A 17,934-nucleotide genomic window follows, 5' to 3' on the forward strand; every position below is an offset into this window, starting at 1 on the left:
GGCGCGCTGCCTGGAGGAGCGAAGGAGAACGGGCCGCCAAGACGCACCTGTTTCTTGGTGCCGCAGAGCCCCCTACTGGCGGAGCGGCGCCATTGCATCCTTGCCTCCCACACAGGCCAGGTCTACTTCATGTGCATTGAAGAATTACACTTTGTGACGAAGTGTGTTAAAGCGCTGAGCTGCTGAACTTGCAGACCGAAAGGTCCCAGGTTCAAACCCCGGGAGCGGAGGGAGCGCCCGCTGTTAGCTCCAGCTTCTGCCAACCTAGCAGTTCGAAAACATGCCAATGTGAGTAGATCAATAGGTACCGCTCCGGCGGGAAGGTAACGGCGCTCCATGCAGTCATGCCGGCCACATGACCTTGGAGATGTCTACGGACAACGCCGGCTCTTCGGATTAGAAATGGAGATGAGCACCAACCCCCAGAGTCAGACATGACTGGACTTTACGTCAGGGAAAAACCTAACACCATATAACCAGATTGATTGATAAATGGCAAATAGAGGGAGATAACGTGGAGGCAGTGACCGACTTTGTATTTCTAGGTGCAGCCAGGAAATTAGAAGACGTTTTCTTCTTGGGAGGAGAGCAATGCCCAATCTCCATTAAAATAATGAAGAGTACAGAGACATCCCACTGGCAACGAAGGTTCACATAGTTAAAGCAATAGTATTCCTCATTGTAACACATGGATGCGAGCGGGGCCGTAGCCAGAAAAAAAATTCGGGAGAGGTTTTGAAAATTTGGGAGGGGTTTGAACCCCTAGCACCCCCAGCACCCCCCCCCCCTGCTACAAACCTATCAATATCTGCTTGAGATAGTGCCTGGAGGGACTCTTAATGTTTTGCATCTCATAGACTAGCATGGGGATTTGGTTAACCAGTTAATATTCATGAGGGAACCAGGTTTTTTTTATAACCTGAATTTGGGGGGGGGGGGTTGAACCCCTACCCCCCCCCCCCCTTTGCTACAGGCCTGGATGCAAGGGGCCGAGCTGTGGCTCATGCTGGTAAGCAGCCAGCTGCAATAAATCACTCTGACCAAGAGGTCATGAGTTCGAGGCCAGCCCGTGGCAGGATGAGCGCCCGACAATTAAAAAAAATAAAAAATAGCCCCTTCTCGTTGCTGATCTAGCAACCCGAAAAATAGTTGCATCTATCAAGTAGGAAATAAAGTGGGGAGGGGTCCCTGGTGGCACAGTGTGTTAAAGCGCTGAGCTGCTGAACTTGCGGACAGAAAGGTGCCATGTTCAAATTCCAGGAGCGGAATGAGCGCCCACTGTTAGCCCTAGCTCCTGCCAACCTAGCAGTTCGAAAACATGCAAATGTAATAGGTAGTGCTCCGGCAGGAAGGTAACGGCACTCTATGCAGTCATGCTGGTCACATGACCTGGAGATGTCTATGGACAACGCCGGCTCTTTGGCTTAGATATGGAGATGAGCACCAAACCCCAGAGTCGATCACGACTGGACATAACGTCAGGGGAAACCTTTACCTTTTACCTATAAAGTGGGGAGGCTAATTTAACTAATTTACAATTCCATAAAAATCATCCAGCCACCGTTGGAATGAGGAAGTGCTGTCGTAGTGGATGATGAAGCAGCTGCTCCCCCTGTGGCCAGAATCGAAAATCCACTCAGGAGAAGGTTAAATTGCCTCTGCGTCTGTCTCTGTCTTTGTTCTATGTGTATATGGCATTGAATGTTTGCCTTATATGCATACAATGTGATCTGCCCTGAGTTCCCTTCAGGGTGAGAAGGGCGGAATATAAATACTGTAAATAAATAAATAATAAATGCGAGAGCTGGACCAAAAGGAAGATAGACGCTTTTGAACTGTGGTGCTGGAGGAAAATCCTGAGAGTGCCTTGGACTGCAAGAAGATCCATCCAGTTCATACTACCGGAAATAATGCCCAGCTGCTCACTAGAGGGAAGGATATTAGAGGCAAAACTCATTTGGCCACATAATGACAAGACAGGAAAGCTTGAAGAAGAGAATGATGCTGGGGAAAATGGAAGGAAAAGGAAGAGAGGCTGACCAAGGGCAAGATGGATGGATGGCATCCTTGAAGGGACTGGCTTGACCTTGATGGAGCTCAGGGTGGCGATGGCCGACAAGGAGCTCTGGTGTGGGCTGGTCCATGAGGTCACGAAGAGTCAGAAGCGACTGAACGAAGAAACAACAACAACTACCACACAGGCCAGGTCTACGCTGAGTGACCTAGACTACTTCATGTGGATTGAAGAATTACAATGTTACACACTTCTTGTCCCTGGATTACAAATGTTATTTCCTAATTGGTTTTATCATAAAAACATGGAAAACATTTATCAAACTGCAAAATACAAAATACTTCCTCACTGTGAGAGCTATTCGGCAATGGAACTCTCTGCCCTGGACTGTGGTGGAGGCTCCTTCTTTGGAGGCTTTTAAGCAGAGGCTGGATGGCCATCTGTTGGGGGTGCTTTGAATGCGATTTCCTGCTTCTTGGCATGGGGTTGGACTGGATGACCCATGAGGTCTCTTCCAACTCTACTATTCTATGATTGTATGATTTTACTTTCTGCAGCACATTTTGTAATAGTTTTTCAATGAATATCTCAGAGTCTTGACCAATTCAACATGGAGTTGCTTTGAATTTTCCAGGCTGTATGACTATGTTCCAGAAGCATTCTCTCTGGCATTTTGCTCACATCTATGGCAAGCGTCCTCAGAGGTTGTGAAGTCTGTTGGTAACTACCGTAGGCAAGTGGAGTTTATATATCTGTGGAAGGCAGGCCCATAGCCAAAAAGAAAATTCAGGAGAGGTTGAAACTTTTTTCCCCTGAGATGATTTTTGAGGCCAGTGTCTCTTGATCTGGCAGGAGAGAGACCTCACCAAGGCCCTGCAATGACCACCATTGTGCAAAGGGTCTTCACAGGTAACAGATCCTGAATCATTGCTCCCTCTTTAAGCCAGTTCTTTTCGGCCACAAAAGTCAATAGTATCCACAATTGGCAGAACTTTCTTTCTGTTTTCTTCTGATTTCCTTTCTCATGATAACGGATTACATCAAGACATTACATCAATTACTGTGAATTAGCAAGACATTTTCAGCCAAGCACAAGTTGTTCTGATGGTACTCTGTTTTTTGGTATCTATTGAAGACTTCTGTTGCATATTTCCATTTCACAAATGGTTTAGCAACCCATGCACCAAGCTTCTGATGATCACCTTTGCTCCCAACTTCTCCTCCAAACAGCACACCATACTTAGGGAGCACACCTTGCACATGACATGAGTAGGCCAACCAGGGGAATCTGCTGAATCATTTGGGTTGGAAACTTAGGTGCCTCTTTTATTCACAGGAAATGGAGCCTGTGGATTTTGCACTCATTGAGCTTTCACTTGCTTATCAGAAACAGCCTTGTTCATATAAAGTCCGAGGTCTAACAATGGCACAGCTTCTTCTCTTTGTTCCTGTTCTATGGTTTCTTTGGCAGGGCTTGGATTAGATGGACCAGTTGGACTCCCGGAGACACCGGGACAGTTGGAGACACCTCCGTTTCCACAGTTTCCTCAGTTTTGACCTGCAATCCAGGTCAAATCTCCCATCTCATCCCATCCAGTGCCTTAAGCTTTGCCTGCTGGCTGTCACATTTTGGCAGCTTCCACTATGTTGACTATTACTTCTATTGCAATCTAAGTTGGTGGAAAGGTAGGTAATGATAGTGTGGATAATCCAAATTTGGTTGAAATTGTGCTTGTAGTTCTGGAGGGACTCTAATGTTTGCTTCCCATAGACTTAGCAGTGGGATTTAGTCAACCAGTTAAAATTCATGAGTAAATAAGGTTTTTTTTTTAACCTGAAACTTTTCAGAGGTGTGTTGTTGAAGGCTTTCATGGCCGGTTGCTGTGAGTTTTCCGGGCTGTATAGCCATGTTCCAGAATTATTCTCTCCTGACATTTCACCCACATCTATGGCAGGCATCTCAGGGGTGGTTTGAACTCCTAAACCACCCCCTTGGCTACAGGCTTCTCTTCTTGAGGCAAGTGTGAATGTTGTAGTTGGCCAGCTTGATTAGCACAGAAGAGCCTTGCTGCTTTCAAGTCTGGCTGCTTCCTGCCTGGGGGAATCCTTTGTTGGGAGGTGTTAACTGGCCCTGATTGTTTCTTGTCTGGAATTCTCCTGTCTTCTGTGTGTTGATCCTCTCACCTCTGCAGGAGTCTACCATATACCATGCAGCTGTGGACAAGTCTACATAGGGATCACCAAACGCAGCTTTGCCCAAACACCAATCAAGGAACATGAAAGGCACTGTAGACTAACTCAACCAGAGAAGTAAGCCATAGCAAAGCACTTGATGAACCAACCTGGACACAGCATATTATTTGAGAACACGGATATGCTGAATCACTCTAACAACTATCATGTCAGACTTCACAGAGGAGCCACTGAAATCCACAAGCATGTGGACAATTTCAACAGAAAGAAGGAAACCATGAAAATGAACAAAATCTGGCTACCAGTACTTAAAAAACCTCTAAAATCTATATCTATATCCATAATAAAAGTGAAAACCCATATGTGTGTATGTGGCACAGGTGTCCGCTCACACAGCCAGCCTCTGGCCTCCACAAACAGTCTATAGTTCCCAGTGCTGAGGAGCCACCAAGTCACTCCCTTCCACTGGCATTGCGGTTACAGCGAGCTCCATGAACATGTAGCCCCAAACCTGCCAATGTCCTTCCCAAACGCTACGGCCCACCACCCAAGAAATGCTTTCGTTTGGGGACCTTTTCTTCCTAGATTTTGCATTTTCCTCCACCACAGGTAGGCATTCCAGGGTTCTCCATTGGTGTGAAATTTGCACGACCCCACCTACTGCCCTTCCCTTTCAAATCTGTCTGCATAACAAACAGAGCAGAAATGACCAGCAACTAAATTTACTGGAGGAGTTTGGAGGATTGACTCCGCATGGTAGAAATTACAGTTCACCCTGCATCAAGTCAGAGCACTGTGACTCCTACTGGGGAATTTAGAGGACTTGTAGTTCACCTACACCCGGAATGCTATGAACCCAAACAATGATGGGTCTCAGGGTTGTTGTATGTCTTTCGGGCTTTGTGGCCATGTTCCAGAAGTATTCTCTCCTGACGTTTTGCCCACATCTATGGCAGGCATCCTCAGAGGTTGTGAGGTATGGATGGATGGTCTGGACCAAACTTGCCATGCATACCTGATATGCCCAGATTTGAAAACTGGTGGGTTTTGAGGGGAGTTGGCCTGGATATTTGGGAGTAGTAGGTACTGGGATTTATAGTTCACCTGCAATTGAACCCCACCGATGATGGACCAGGACAAAACTTGGCACACGGAGTCCCTATAACCAATACAACATATTGGACAAGTTTGGGAAAAAGGTACTTATAGTTCACCTGCATCCAGAGAAACAGTGACCCCACCGACAATGGACCAGGACCAAACTTCGCACAGAGTAGCCTCATAACCAACTGAACATACTGCAGGGGTTTGTGGGAATGGACTTTGATTTTGGGAGTTGTAGTTCACCTGCATCCAAAGAGCACTGAACCCAGCCAACGCCAGATTTGGACCACACTTGGCACACAGCCCCAAGATGGACAAATGTGTATGCAGGCCTGGTTTCGGGTTGATTGACCTTTGCGCTGGGAGTTGTAGTTCACCCTTTCCAGACAGCACTTAATCCAGCTGACTTCGGATCTGGACCAAACTTGGCACACAGCCCCAACATGGCCAACTGTGCTTACATGCTTGGTTTTGAGATGATTGACCTTTGCTCAGTTGTAGTTCACCCTTATCTAGACAGCACTGAGCCCAGCCAACGATGGATCTGGACCAAACTTGGCACACAGACCCAACATGGACAACAGTGCATACAGGCATGGTTTGGGGGTAATTGACCTTTGCTCTGAGAGTTGTCGTTCACCCTTATTCAGACAGCATTGAACTCAGCTGACGATGGATCTGGACCAAACTTGCCACAGAGAAGCCCCATGACCAACTAAACATACTGCCAGGGTTTAGGAGAATGGACCTGGATTTTGGGAGTTATAGTTCACCTGCATCCATAAAGTACTGAACCCTGCTGACATCAGATGTGGACCATATTTGGCACACAGACCCAAGATGGCCAATTCTGCACACAGGCCTGCTTTGGGGGTGATTGTCTTGGGAATCTGGAAATTGTAGTTCATCCTTATCCAGACAGCACTGAACCCAGCCAACGATGGATCTGTACCAAACTTAAGTGATATTTCCTAACACCCCAAAACAAATAGTGCCTTTTTCTAATAGCCCGGGCACTGCCGGGTCCCCAAGCTAGTAGTAAATAAAGAACAACACGAAGAAAACAGGGGAATTCCAGACATAAATCAGTCAGGCCCAGCTCAGACCTCCCAACAAAAGGGAAGTCATAGGGAGGAGGGAAAAAGCTTGTTTTCTGCTGCCCTGGAGACTAGGACATGGAACAACGGCTTCAAACTACAGGAAAGGAGATTCCACCTCAACATTAGGAAGAACTTCTTCACTATGAGAGCTATTCAGCAGTGGAACTCTCTGTCCTGGAGTGTGGTGGATGCTCCTTGTTTGGAGGCTTTTAAACAGAGGTTGGATGGCCATCTGTCAGGGGTACTTTGTATGCAAATTCCTTGCTTCTTGGAAAGGGGTTGGACTGGATGGCCCATGAGGTCTCTTCCAAGTCTATGATTCCCCCAGGCAGTAAGCAGCCAGATCGTGAATCTGAGAGGCTATTCAATGCTAATCAAGATGGCCAATTGCAACATTCACACTTGCCTCAAACAGACAAGAGTTCTTTCTTCCATCCTGGATATTCCACAGATATATAAATCCCACTTGCCTAGTTTCCAACAGACCTCACAATGTCTAGGGATGCCTGCCATAGATGTGGGCAAAACACCAAGAGAGAATGCTTCTGGAACATGGCCATGCAGCCCAGAAAACTCACAGCAACCCAGTGATTCCAGCCATTAAAGACTTCGGCAATATTTCATGTGGATTGAAGAATTACACTATGTAACAAGCTTTTTGTTCCTGGGTCATAAATGTCATTTCCTAATTGATTCTATTATAAAAACATGGAAAACGTTTATTAAACTGCAAAATGCTTCCTTTTTGTGGGACATCCTGCAGCACATTTTGCTATAGTTTTTCAGTGAATATCTCCTAGAGTCTCAACCAATTCAACAGTGCTTGTGGCAGCCACAAAAAAACTAACCTCATGAAATATGATCAACTCCTTCCAAAGTAAGTACTGCACAATTAAACAAAAAAAATTAACAGTTTCAAACCAGGAACAGATTTTTTTAAATATTGTTACATAGTGTTATATAGAATTGGAAGAGTCCACAAGTACAAATCCCTGTCCCTGCTCAGTCAAAACACTCCCAACAGATGGCCCTCCAGCTTCTGTTTAAAAACCTCCAGAGAAGGAGATTCCATCACTCTCCAAGGTAGCAGCTCTTGCTGCCTAATGTTTAGGGGGAACCTCTCTTCCTGCAATTTGAATCCATTGCTCCATGGTGTCCTAGTCTCCAGAACAGCAGAAAACAATGTGACACCCTTTCAAATATTTCAACATGGCTACCGTGCTTTTATTCTTTCTTTGCCAAGCTAAACATATCCAGATCCCTAAGATGTGGTGTTGACTCCAAAATAGAGATTGTAATGCATATCAGTGCATATAGTTGTAAACCATATTGCATGGCAAAACGGATTAAGGGACTGGTGCTTTGGTGATCACATTGCAGTGTAGGCGGGGGAGTTGGGAAACCCCCCAATCACTATACCTGTGAAGCTGTGGATTCTGTGGATCTTGGAACTGGGTTGGAGCCAAACCATTTTACTCTGCTCTTCTATACAATGGGAGATGAGTATCAATGGATTTTAGTATCTATTGGGGTTCAGCAGATACATTGCGCACTCCTCCTAAAGGTAACCCCTCCAAGTTTTAAACCCAAAGGATATTGAACATTGCCAGAGGCTGGGGAAATTACTCTGAGGTAGGTTTACATATCACAGAAAAAGGATATTCATTGTTCAACTTGATAACAAATACATTGTCACATACTTTTATAGTAAAGCAGGGCATATGACTAACTGCCAGTAGTAGTCACAGATAAATATGTAAGTCTAGAAAAACATGCTAACTGATAATTGTGTAGTTTCGTGTGTTGTTTCAGAGCCATAACATTTGCAGAGACGATAGTCTGTTCCAGCAAATCCTTTGATAAATTTTTGGAACTTTTAGGCTAACTAGTTTTATTAGAGCATATGTAAGAGAAAATATGGTGCAAAGTGCTCCTTGTCTTTTGGGTTTTTTTTTACAGTTTGATCTGGTAGGCCCAGCTGTGCTTCCTCACTTCCCTACCAAATTTGCAAGATGCAGTAAGACACTGTGAGGACCCAAATCCATTCTCAGCCAATTCTCCATACAGTTCAAATAAGATAGGTCCAGATAGGTAGCTGTGTTAATCTGTTGCTCTCTAAACAACAGTGTCTTAAAGACTTGCACATTAAGGACCAGCCTACGTTATTAGGTATCTCATGGGCTACAGCCCACATAATTAGATATTGTCTTCATTCCTTATTCAAATTGTATTGTGCTTGGAAAACAGAGCTCTTGAATCTCAACAACAAGGATGACTTTACCATTAAGCAAAGTAAGGCAACCGACTTAAGTGCCAGATACTATGGCAAGAGGATAATACTGGAGGACAGAACAGGTGTCTTATACCATCACCGAAGTTGGTTTGCTATTCCAAAGTCAATGGGAAATGCTTGTTTGTCATAATTGTCAGAGTAGGGTTCAGTTGCCAATCTGGTCTTCATCTGTACATCTGTACATGTAATGAGAGTGTGTGCTTTATAGTCCTTTGCAGCAGTCTTGAACATCACCATATTCGCCAGAGCGTGCCTTTAAAACAATCAACTGATTCTTTAAATCAATGAACAAGAAAACACTTATATGGGTGATGATGCATGCAGCTAGCTTTATTGATTCTGGGGTAAAACGGGCTTTAAAACAACAAATTACAAAACAACACTAGGCTCTATGATTGGGAGCCTGTATCTTCTTTGCACTGAGCAGCCCTCTTAATTTTGCTTGCCTGGTTGGGTTATAAATATAGAAACCGAGGCCATAGGATGTTTGTTTCTCTCCCTCCCGCCCCATATGTGTCCCTCCCATCTTTGCCTGCTGCAATTCCTTCAGCTGTTCCTATAGTTGGTATGACCTTTTCTCCTCCTCACCCCACCCCCTTTCCATCCCTCTCCCTTTCCTTACTCTTTCCTTCCATCATGTTCTGTGCTTGATGACCAATGAGATTCTCTAGAAGATCAAATGTCACTATAACAGGAGGACTTAATCGCCTGGTGAGGTTTGCAGACCCCCGCAGCCTGTCCCATTCGGCAGAAAGCTCCTTGCTTCTCAGCTTCCCCCTCTCAGGTAAGAATGAGATTCAGGCAAGAAGTCTATCTGTAAAAGGGATCAGGGAAGGAATCGCATGTACAAAGACTAGGAAGACCTATAAGGATAATGGGTAGATATTTGCGGGCCTAGAATAATGGCACACATATTATTTTCCTATTTAGATCTCACCTTTTTTCTGCTATTCCGAGAGAGGCTTGCTTCTAGGTAGCAGAAATAAACAGTAGTGTTCCATTAAAACAAAGTATAGGGGAAATCCATCAAAAGTAGGGCCTTGAGTACGAACTACATGGTTACAATAGTGATCATGGAACATGTGCACCATATACATATAATACTAGAAGATTGTCTACTGAAACTCATACCCCAAGTGTGGCTATACTCATAAATCAAATTCAGTAAACAAGGAGTTGCGGATCTTTGAGAAGGGTTAATAAAATCATTCCTTATACATCTAGTGGAGCATTCATTGACAGTGAAAGTTGGTGAATCTGAGTGTAAACGTATTAAAGTACTTGGATACAATGGGTAGCTGATGTAATGTTTACAGCAAATAGCAATGAAGAATTCAGTTGCATATATTTCATTGACTTCAAACAAGAGTTAATTTGATTTTGAAGTGTGTTTTTTTGGTTCTAAGCTCAAGCAGGACTGTATGCCAGTGAACTGAATTCAGTAGAGAGATAATGTTTTATTGAAAAATATTTTTGAGAGTTTTCAGAGCTCCATTTAAAACATTGTGGCTTGGAGGCTGATTGACTCCAGTCCTAAACTGCATGATACAATTAGTGATCAAGTCTCATGAATTATTCCCAAAGATGTATTTTACTGACCCAGCGATTTTTCAAACACAGTAAATGCTGCAGGTTTCCTTGAAAATTATACATTTCATTGCTGAACTCTAGGAATAGGGAACATGCGATTTATAGAGAGACGTGTTGCTCATAACCAATGATTACTCAGATGGGAGTAACATAACTTGTGAGTCAGACCTCAGAATATGATTGATATGATTAGAATTAGTCAGGAGTAGACTCTTAAGTTTTGCTGTTTGCCCAATGTCTACAAACAAATCCTAATGGAAGTAGCAATATTTTTTTTTTATTTTGAACTGGCTAATATATAGTGGCTACCTTGGAAAATAGGAGCCCCCAGTGGTGCAGTGGATTAAACGGCTGAGCTGCTGAACTTTCTGACTAAAAGGTTGGTGGTTCGAATCTGGGGAGCAGAGTGAGCTCCCTCTGCTAGCCCCAGCCCCAGCTTCTGCCAACCTAGCATTTTGAAAACATGCAAATATAAGTAGATCAATAGGTACGGCTTCAGCAGGAAGGTAACAGTGTTCCATGGAGTCATGCCAGCCACATGACCTTGGAGGTGTCTGTGTACAATGCCGGCTCTTCAGCTTAGAAATGGAGATGAGTACCAACCCCCAGAGTCGGGCACGACTAGACTTAATGTCAGGGGAAAATCTTTATATTTACCTTTTCCTTATGGTGGCCCTTTTGAGGACCATGAAAAAGTATATGATAGAGAAAAGGCATGAGCACAAAAAGTGATCAGCCTTTCTTATTCAAGAAAAATAGAAGCATTCTCAATAATATCTATGGCCAATTAGGCTGTTTTAAAATATTTACATAAGTTGTAGTCATTGTGATTAAAACTGAACTAGCATATTATTTTATATTTTTAGTATATGTGGAAATATCCTTCATACTGTGCTGCTGGAATATGGCATTAGCTAGGTTATAAGAGAGATGAGAACCAGTACATATGTTGCAGTTTTTTTATGCAAACCAGTTCAAATGACTCTGTATGACTGCAGTCTCCATATGGCAAATCATTATGTGTATAGTGGGAATTGGATCATTTTCTACACACCCGTGCAGGCCTTTTTGGGCTGTTGAAGCAGATCAGATGAGGACTGCTACAGTGTGGCAGCGATAAGGTACACCAGTTATTGTGGACTAGAACATCTCTTATTTGATTTACCATTAAAACATGAAGATATGAAAAGCTTCACTGGATGCCCACCCTCAAACACTCCTCCCATGCTGAAGTGTAAGGCCAAGTTGGGTATGCTTATTAGGTTGACTAGTATCTTTTGAGAAGTGACAAAAACTGGACAGCATCCAATGGAATCCATACGGAGAGAGGGAGACACATCTCCAAGTCATCTCCACAGTCAGTGGATGACTATTTTTATTTTGCGTATCAATGGCTTTCTGCAGGGTGATATGAAATCCTCCTGAAGAACTTTCTGGAGCTTTGAATGACATGTCAGCTGCTGGACATTTCATTTTCTATCCAAACTACTGATGTATTATTTATTTGTGTGGGATGCACGTTTTTAACCATCTGCAGTCGCTTTGGAAACCTTCTCCAGTACAAACCTTAACAGAAATGTCACAAAGTTTTTCCCAAAGAGGGTGCAACTGTGTAAAAGGGGACCGGAGCCTGACCAGGTTTCTTTCTGAGGCTTTTGTATTCTTAGTTAACTCTGTGCTTTGGAAACAAGCAGAACATAAGCGACCAAGGGCACAAATGTATGGGATTAAGAATGAACAACTTGGAAGCTATTTTTTAAAATAACTCCAGCTGTTGGGTTCTTCGTCCCAAATATAGAATCACATTGCAGTCCAGCTAAGTGGCTAAGAAAAAATTATTTGAGACAGTAAGAGAAAGAAAATAGACAAGAGTGCAATCAAGTGTATGCATGTGTGCGTGTATGACATGTCTAATAGTGTGCACACACACATGATGCTATTACATATGTACAATCAATTTTAGTGTATGTGCTGCCATTATAAGCACTTATTACATGTATAAGATTGACAAGATATCACGTCAGGGGCTATTATCTGCCAAATGGTTTTCCTGTTGAGTCCACCCCCCTCCTCTCAGATATCCAACAATACCTGTCAAGTTTTTTCTTAACTGCCTGTCCATTTTCCTGTTCTCCCTTCCTGCCGTACTCCTTCTGCTTCACCTCCCTTGTATGGCTAAGGAGAGGGAATGATTGATAGGAGGAAAGCTATTTTCATAAATGTTCTCTGAGGTGTGAGGGAGTGAATTCAATCTATCAAGGGGAAGATGGGTACATTCTCAGCTGTTAAGAAGTTCCCGAGGAGATGGGCACTGTGCTTTTAAAGCCAAGAATTGGAATAGGTTTAGGCCAAAAGGAACATATAGTTCAGAGCAGGAAGCAGAGATGTGCCTCGGGATTTATGTGACAGAATTATGATCCACCTTGTCTTCTTCAGTTTGGCTCAGCCTTGAACATTTATTTATCACGCCTGCATTTCATAAAAGGTCTGTCAAACTCAAAGAGCTTTTGAAGAGTCCATTCCAATTGCATATAAAGTGTAGCTACCTGACTGCTATTACTGTAGGGGTTTCTTTGCTAGTTTCAAAGACATGGAATGGGCAACAGACATTATAAAATCCTGTTTTAAAGTCTGGTGAAGCTGTAGCCCAAGCTATCTTAAAAAGAGTAATTACTGAAATAGACAAATTGCGCAACCTTTGTATTTTGATCTCTCAACTTTTCTATGATAAGAAAGCTATTCATGCTCCAATTTCCACCAGAATAGCATTGACAGAGGTGAAGACAGAGCTGGGGAAAGTTTCCTTTTGGGATTACAACTCCCAGAATTCCAGCTGCTACAACCACTCACCCGAGTTTTAAAAAAAACATAACTTTCTCAACTCTGGGAAGGGCTCATATACACCTTATCCATATTGCTGTGTAGGTTGGGATGCCAGTCTTAATACTAGTAGGGATTAAATTTTCATTAATATTTTGTGTTTTAGCCCAAAGTCTTATATAGTTTCCTGAAGATTAGCAAATTGGGACATCCAAACCAGAAGCATTCTCTCCTGATGTTTCCCCCACATCTATGGCAGGCATCCTAAGAGGTTGTGAGCTTTCTCTTGAGTTGTTCAGCACTGAAATATTGGGACAGGCTAGAAATGTTGGTTAGTCAATGTGGTTGTTCAACAGATTTGAAGAATTCAATAGTGCAAACATGCCCTTGGATCAAATTGTCAGTTTTAGGGAACTCAACTAAAGTGCATATAAATGATTGTTTAAATAGGTTGTGAAAATGTACACTATGTCCAGTACATTTCTTTACTCCTAACTATCCATATCCTCAAGATATATGGAAAAATAAACCCAAATGCATCCTATGTTTAGCAATTGAAACCTGGATATTACCTGGGGGGGGGGGGGTGTGCGGGGATATTACCGGTGGCGTAATGGGTTAAAGCCTTGTGACTTGAAGGTTGGGTTGCTGACCTGAAGGCTGCCAGGTTCAAATCCCACCCAGGGAGAGCACGGATGAGCTCCCTCTTTCAGCTCCAGCTCCAACTGGGGACATGAGAGAAGCCTCCCACAAGGATGGTAAAAACATCAAACATCCGGGCGTCCTCCGGGCAACGTCCTAGCAGACGGCCAATTCTTTCACACCAGAAGCTACTTGCAGCTTCTCAAGTCACTCCTGACACAGAAAAAAAAAACCTGGGGGGGGGGGGGAGAACATCACACCCTAATTCCCAGGGTGCATCTAAGGGATGATCCTATAAGCAACCAGAACTCAAATTAGATTACAAATGTCATTCTTTGCTTATTTTTTCTAAAAAGAAGCAATGTGTTATTTTAGTATTTTTCTTCTGGCTTCAAGAAAATCTTCAAACATTATAGTTTTTAAAGCAGATTCAAAATTCAGGACAAATATTTTGTGCAAAATTGCTATATGATTGATTTACAAAGAAACCAGAATGTTATGCACAGGAGGAAACAGCATTTTCTTATGCAGAAAATGCTATTTTCTATGCAAATCTCCCATGTCAGAATGTTGCAATTGAGCAAATAAAGGACTTTCTCTGCAAGAAATAGCATTATCTACAAAGAAAACAGTATTTCCTGCTGTTTCCTGCATAGAAATACTATTTCCTGCATAACATAGATTCAGATTTGTGATAATTATAATCACTCCAGGAATCTTCTCCTAATGTTGCCTCAGCACTCAATGAACATGTTTTTCCACCATTTTTTTTGAATACGTTTCAAGTATACTTTCAATTGCTAGACCATACAGGGCTGGAAGATACTTTGAAAATATTGAAGAAATCAACTTAAAACAACTTTATAAGATAACAATCTGATATAACAATCTGACATTTGTTTTTAAGAGCAAGTGAACATAAGGTATTTTCACCCCCGTTTACACTTATTCTATCCAGACATTAATATTATGTATCCTTTGGGTGGTTTTTGTCTGTGCCAGCAAGAAGTAAATTGGAGAAAAAGCATGGGTGGCTTAAGCAGGTCAGATCCCTTCATACTGTAGGTATGAAGCAATGAGGAGTAAATGTTCTTGTCATTGTTTTCTTGGCAAGATGCATTCTGAGGAAGTCTGCTATTCTCTTCCTCCAAGCCTGAAGACCTCGTCCCATTCAGTCTCAGAAATGGAGTATGTGATGAGGTTCTGAAAGAAGCTAACTTGTTCAAGATCACCTAATGTTTTTTTCTGTCTGAGCGGGCATTCAAACTCTGGTCTTAGAATCCTAGTCCAACACTCAAGAGGAAATGGTGGCCTGAAATTAGGCAAGTAGATCAGAATAGTGATATGTTCTGATGAGGCAGCATGGGGAGAATCCCATCTTCTGCTATCACTTTACTTCTGGCAAGCTGGCTTTGAAGCAGAAAGGACCATTATACCATGGTAGGTGATGGGAATGTTGTGGCATTGGGAACTAGTACTGGATATTCCTAGGAGACTGTCCAGAAGTGGAAGGCACACACTTTGTATGATAGATCATCAGAAGGTGACAGTTCAATTGCAATGCCATTTGCCTGAATCATGCAATAGTGTCTCTCTGGAGAAGATGACAGACTAGGCCTAGGCTAATATCCAGGAATGGTCCTTTTTGTCATGAATAAAGTCTCCAATACACAAATACACTTCTGACATCAGTACTACTCCTGTTGTCACTCCCATCTTCTCTTAGAGATGTCCTCATGTATCTAGATATAATGGGCTAAATGGTGATGTCACTGTTACTAAGATGAAAAGCTATTTCCACATTGCCATTGATAGGTTTGCAATGATTGATTCCCTAAAGTATTACTGCTTGTATGCTAGGTGCCAGGAAACTCTGAGGGAAGGGGAACTGAATGCATGTCAGGGAGTGTGCTTCATAACAAGTTTTATTCCCTTTCATGCTCGCCCAAATTTCTGGAAATGAAGGGGAAGTTTTGCAGAGAAGAAAACATTCATATATCATGCAGGGGGAACCCTATCATTAGAAAGAGTTAGTGCCCAAAGAAATTGAACAGTCTTAACCTGGCAAACCCCGGGAGCGGTGTGAGCGGCCGCTGTTAGCTCTAGCTCCTGCCAACCTAGCAGTTTGAAAACATGCCAATGTCAGTAGATCAATAGGTACTGCTCTGGCAGTAAGGTAATGGCTCTCCATGCAGTCATGTCGGCCACATGACCTTGGAGGTGTCTACGGACAACGCTGGCTCTTCGGTTTAGAAATGGAGATGAGCACCAACCCCCAGAGTCAGACATGACTGGACTTAACATCAGGGGAAACCTTTACTTTTTTAACCTGGAGTACAGGGGCATTCAAGCAGCAATATTCGGGGACCGGGGGGGGGGGGGGGTTGGCATTTTCTACTAAACTAAAAAAATTATCACAGCTTTAGAAGACTTATTGTATTTCATTTCTCACATTTCCTAAGATAACCTAACATGGCAGTGTAACCCTTTTTATGCTATAGCTACTTTTGGCCAGCAATTTTGCATATGTGCAAATTATTGCTTAACACACATAGTGGTTAATTGCAACCATATGTGCAAATACACAGCAATTGTGTTTTGTTTTGTTTTGTTTTGTTTTTCTTTGGATGCAGGAGTTGTATAATTTGTAGAATAGTGCTTGTATGTGTGAGTCATAATATGCTTTTGTTTTTATATCACTGTTGATCCAAATGCTACTTTTCAGTTATAGCATACATTGGATTTGCAGCTTCATGTCAAGAAGTGTCAACCCATTTGGTTTTTTTTCATGTAATTTCTAGTCCATTGGTTCCCAATTTGTGGGTCCCCAACTTCTACAACTTCCAGAAATCCCAGCCAGTTTAGCAGCTGTTAGGAGTTCTGGGAACTGAAGGCCAAAACATCCGGGGACCCACAGGTTGAGAATCATTGTTCTAGGACATTTTGCCCACATCCTGACATCAGAGGCAAGCAGGTATGTGGGGCAGAGAGACACATTACTCTATGGTATCAGAATTTTGCTAGTCTCTCAAAGTCAATATAGAAAAAAATATCTATTGCTATATATCCTGTTTTGTCCCCTGTCTAGAATCTCCTAACAGTTTCAGCTCCTAAACAAAATGCAGGTTCTTTGGCTATGTTCTCAGCCCACCCATAAAGCTATTGTGACCAACCATCGAGAGATCACTTATCAGCGGGGAACTTTCAGCAAAGTGTCAATAGAGGAAAAATAAGTTAATGGATTACATTCTTGAAAACTTACATATGTTTACTGAAAAATAGGTGTGTCTTTAGAATGCTTTTATATGATCTGTGAAAATGTGTGTGCCTTATTGAAATAAAGTGTGTTGATCATCACCATGATAAGCCAGTGATTAATCTGTTTTGAACAAATGTCAGGAACTTTGAAGAGTATTGTCAGCTCTCTGTATCAGGCCTGGGCAAACTTCACCCCTCCAGGTGTTTTGGACTTCAACTCCCATAATTCATAACAGCTGGAGTTGAAGTTCAAAATACTTGGAGGGCTGAAGTTTGCCCAGGCCTGATCTATATCCACAGATTCTGCAACATGGATTTAATTATTCATGGTTTGAAAATATTTTCAAAAAATCCAAAAAGCAAACCTTGATTTTGCCATTTTTCTATGCTATTGTATATAATGGATTTTGGTAGCTATTCACAGATTTTGGTAGCTATGGATGAGCCTGGAGCCAAAGCTCGGGGGATACCGAGGACCCACTGTACTATTATTTCCTTCACACTTATAGTTACATTTTCAGCTGTTCATCCAGCAGTGTCAGATAAGGTAACATGAATTTCAACCAATGAGCAAATTTCTTCCAAAGAGCAAAAATTGGTTGCTGACCCCCTTCTCCTTCTTGATGCACTTAAACTGGTTTCCAATCCCATTAAAATCAGCAGAAATGTATCTCTATAATTTGCATGCACTGACATACATACAAAGCGTGGCATACTTGTATGTGTGTTCCTATTTTTAACTCTTTATATATAAAGTATTAGATTCAGTAGTGACTAGAAGATTAAAATAGATGTATTAGCTAGAAAAACTTGGTACATTGTTGTTATATGCCTTCAATTCAACTTTGACTTACGGAAGGAATCTTTATTGGATTTTCTGTCCCTTTCTCTTCATTATGGACTAGATACACCATTCTCTT

At 42.4% G+C, this 17,934-nt stretch overlaps 1 protein-coding gene across 8 annotated transcripts in view; it reads left to right on the plus strand.

Moving 5' to 3' along the window:
* The first annotated feature begins 9,298 nt into the window (after nt 1–9,298).
* The window catches only part of tnnt3 (troponin T3, fast skeletal type), a 42,831-nt gene continuing 34,195 nt past the window's right edge, over nt 9,299–17,934 (plus strand). For 3 of the 8 annotated variants that reach the window (XM_062967641.1, XM_062967643.1, XM_016993365.2), the window contains exon 1: nt 9,300–9,488. The gene's annotated coding sequence lies outside the window, so the exon portion shown is untranslated. Of the gene's footprint in view, nt 9,489–17,934 lie in introns of all 8 variants that reach the window. The other 5 variants (XM_062967642.1, XM_062967640.1, XM_016993385.2 and 2 more) reach the window with 3 other exon arrangements.

The sequence above is a fragment of the Anolis carolinensis genome, chromosome 1 (genome assembly GCF_035594765.1).
Source record: "Anolis carolinensis isolate JA03-04 chromosome 1, rAnoCar3.1.pri, whole genome shotgun sequence".
Lineage (NCBI taxonomy): Eukaryota > Metazoa > Chordata > Lepidosauria > Squamata > Dactyloidae > Anolis > Anolis carolinensis.